This window comes from Limulus polyphemus, unplaced genomic scaffold (assembly GCF_000517525.1).
Source record: "Limulus polyphemus unplaced genomic scaffold, Limulus_polyphemus-2.1.2 Scaffold28, whole genome shotgun sequence".
In the NCBI taxonomy this organism is placed as follows: Eukaryota; Metazoa; Arthropoda; class Merostomata; order Xiphosura; family Limulidae; genus Limulus; species Limulus polyphemus.
In genome coordinates this window covers 1,636,924-1,640,960 of record NW_013665638.1, presented here as the reverse complement: position 1 = coordinate 1,640,960, position 4,037 = coordinate 1,636,924, and the positions used below count along the sequence as shown (strand labels likewise).

The following is a 4,037-nucleotide window of genomic DNA, read 5'->3' as shown; positions in this document are numbered from 1 at the left end:
GCATGATATGCAACGAAAGTTTTGCCGTTTTGAAAGAGTACAATCTTCGGCATCACTATGAAACAAAATATCTGTCAACATATTCAAAGTTTTCTGGAAAGTTGCGTTCTGAGAAATTTGAGTTCATGAAATGTACTTTGGAATCTCAAAGAAATCTCTTCACGAGATTGTTTGCTGAAAATGAATCTGTCATTCGTACAAGTTACAAAATAGTGCATAAGACGGCAGAGCGAGGAAAACCGTTTACTGACGGCAACTTCAAAGAGTGTATGATGGAAGCAGCAAATGACTTGTGTCCTGAAAAAGTCGATTTATTTTGATGTATCAGCCTTTCAGCAAGTTCAGTTGTGCAGAGAACAGAAGAACTTGGAGAGAACATAGTGTTACAGATACGCAAGAAAGCTAGGAGCTTCTTGTGGTATTCTCTGGCACTGGATGTGTCTACTGATCTCTCGATTATGTCACAACTTCTCGTGTTCATTCGGGGTGTTAATTTGGACTTTCAGATCACAGAATAGTTGGCATCCATTTGCAGCATGCATGGAACAACAACTGGAGAAGACATTTTCATGGAAGTGCAGAAAACTTTGCAAGGCTATAACCTTCAGTGGAATCAGCTTCGATGTGTTACAGTTGATGGAGGAAAAAACATGGCTGGAGTGAGGAAGGGTCTGATGGGGTAGATACGAACTAAGTTGGAAGATCTTCAACTCCCGAGCACTCTTTTTATACACTGCATTATACATCAGCAAGCATTTTATGGGAAAAACTTAGATATTTCTTGTGTACTGAAACCAGTCGTTTCTGCAGTGAACTTCATTCGGGGTCATGCACTTAATCACCACCAGTTCCAGGCTTTTCTTGAAGAAATTGATTCTGTGACTTGCCTTGTCACACAGCAGTGAGGTGGCTCAGCTGTGGTAAAGTCCTGTTTCGTTTTTATAAGCTCCGAAGAGAAATAGATATTTTTCTTACCGAAAAGGATAAAGCTGATCCACTTCTGTCAGATCCTACCTGGCTGTCAAAGTTGTCATTTTTGGTTGACATCACATCCCACATGAATGAATTGAACTTGAAACTTCAGGGAAAGGATAACCTTATCTGTGATATCTACAGAATCATTAAAGGATTTCGGAGAAAGCTATCATTGTTTGAAGCACAACTGGAAGGAGGAAACTTCTCTCATTTTCAGTGTTTCAAAGAGTTTTGCACTGGAATCGCAGAAAATGTCAACCTCGAGTTTCCGAAGAAGATTATTAGTGACTTAAGCATTCTTTGGAGAGATTTTCAGATCTCGACAGAATTGAGAGTGACATTCTTCTGTTCCAGAATCCGTTTGATTGTAACCTTGATGACGTGCCAGTCGAACTACAGTTGGAGCTCATTGATTTGCAAGCAAATGACATATTGAAAGAGAAGCACAGAGATGGAAAACTTGTTGAATTTTATTGCTGCTTACCTGATGTTGGGTTTTCAAAGTTGAAGAAATTTGCCTCTGGTATGGCATCAGTGTTTGGAACAACTTATGTCTGTGAGCAAACATTTCAAAAAATGAAGTATGTGAAGTCAGCACATTGAACGAGGTTGACTGATGAACATTTGAAAGCAATTCTCTTGGTTGGATGCAGCAATTCCAAAGTAAATATTGATGATATCTCAAAAGCTAAACGCCAGTTTCACAAATCTCACAAACCTTTTTCGCTGCTTAGTTTGTGAGATTCGGATATGTGCGCACTGGGTGTGATATAACTATCTTATTGCTAACGTCGCCTTCTTTGATAACTTTTAGAAAATAAACATGTTTGTTGTCTTTATTTTTTGTGTATTCACTGTATTGTATTGAACAAAATGGTTATGCGGCCCGCGCTCGTCATTCTCTCAGTTATCTAGCCCGCTGTGAAAAAAAGTTTGGTGACCCCTGTCCTAGACTATACATACATTTGAAAATTCGGACACTAGATGACACCACCATCAATGAGAGAGCATATTTCTCCAAAACAATTTCAACCTAGTTTAGATTAGGTAAGGAATGGAAGGACTTACTGTTGTAACTGATATTCTAAAGGTTTTCTAAAATTGAGGATGGTTTGGTTGATCGACGTTTGGTTAGGGGTTAACAATGTAAAACACAACGGGTTTCTCACTTCCCACGATAATGTGAACGGCCATATACTAGCGCCATCTAAGGTGTATTAACGGTGTGTCTAAGAAAATTATAAATGGAAGTATTGCATATCTTTAGTGCATATCTGAGTATAAAAGACATTTTAATACTTCTAATAAACGACCTTATAATATCAAATTTATTATTTTTCTTTTTTAATTGGACACTCAACGCTTTGCTTTACAGCTTCTTCAGGAGCGATTGATTAAAACAGAAACCGTAATTAACCGCACAAAGCTTCATTTTGTTTAGATAGTGAATTGTAATAGAATCTATAACGACAGAAGATTTATATAAGCTCAAACTCTCATCTTAGAGGTGTTTCAGGACGTCATTTAAACGCACTACATAAACTCTTTAGTAAAAAAACTCTCATTTTAGAGGTGTTTCCAGGGTGTTATTTACCATCAGATGTGTTTAGGTTAGAAATACTGTAGAAACACAATTACAGTGAACTGTAGTTATAGTTATTTTAATACTAGTAATAAAAGACTTTATAACACCAAATTTGTTATCTTATTCTTTAACTGGACGTTTTACAGCTTCTTCAGGAGCATTCCGCTAAAATACAAACCGTAACTGACAGTACATAGCTTCAAATGGTTGAAAAAATAAATTATAATAGAACCTATAGCGTGTATTTTACATAATAAGTAGTCAAGTTTATTGTTGAAATAATAAGATAAAAAATAGCATGTATTATAATTATAGGCTCCATCCTTTGCTCCTGCTCATCTGTGGTCGTAGTTGTTCGGTGAGAACATAAACTCTCATCTTAGAGGTGTTTCAGGACGTCATTTAACCGCACTACATAAACTCTCATCTTAGAGGTGTTTCTGGACGTCATTTAACCGCACTACATAAACTCTTTAATAAAAAAAACTCTCATGTTAGAGGTGTTTCTGGACGTCATTTAACCGCACTACATTAGTGCGGTTAAATGACGTCCTGAAACACCTCTAAGATGAGAGTTTATGTAGTGCGGTTAAATGACGTCCTGAAACACCTCTAAGATGAGAGTTTATGTAGTGCGGTTAAATGACGTCCTGAAACACCTCTAAGATGAGAGTTTATGTAGTGCGGTTAAATGACGTCCTGAAACACCTCCAAGTATTTCAACATCTACAGGAGTTTAAGAAAGTTTCATTATTCGTTAGAAAATAAAACACATTTATTGTTTCCAATTTTTCATAGGAATTTACCAATCAAGAGATAACAAATTTTAGCAATAAAACAAACATTCTCTGTAAAACCATTAACTGCCGTTTTTCAGTCTTAACGGCTCCACGTGAAATCTGCTACTTTAACGGTTTTTCAAGACGAAAATGTCAACGTATGCAGATTTTGTAAAATTTGAAAGCAGGTCGCCTTGTTATTGTATAAAACCAGGAATTCTGTGGTCTGTTATGCTGAAAGAGAAAGCATCACCATTCCTCATCTTTCACTTAGTGACTTCTAGATCGAAACTTCAAATTTCAAATTTCTACCCACAATATACTAGTACAGCACATTGGACCCTATAGTCATTTGTGGATTGAAACCAAGTCAAATATGCGCCAATTCCTCAAGAAAAATATTTAATTGTGGAATATTTCATTTTCCACTACCAAGATGGATTTCAATAATAACATATAAACGTGTATTTCATTACCTTTAAAAGGCATTAGCTAATAGTAGGCTTAATTATTAAAAATTTAATTGAACTAATAATACAGTAACACGTAATTTTGAGTTACACTATTACAATAACACTATGCTACATTCATGTGACTAACTGCTACCACATTGATCGGTGTGTGTTTAGTGTTATATCTGGCCCAGCAAGTGTTTAGTGTTATATTTGGGGGAAAAGCGGGTAGGACGAGAAGACGAG

The 4,037-nt window shown here is 36.4% G+C and overlaps 1 protein-coding gene across 1 annotated transcript in view; it reads left to right on the top strand.

Moving 5' to 3' along the window:
- LOC106459516 (neural-cadherin-like) overlaps window positions 1-4,037 on the top strand; it is a 115,986-nt gene that overhangs the window by 104,779 nt on the left and 7,170 nt on the right. The window lies entirely within an intron of this gene.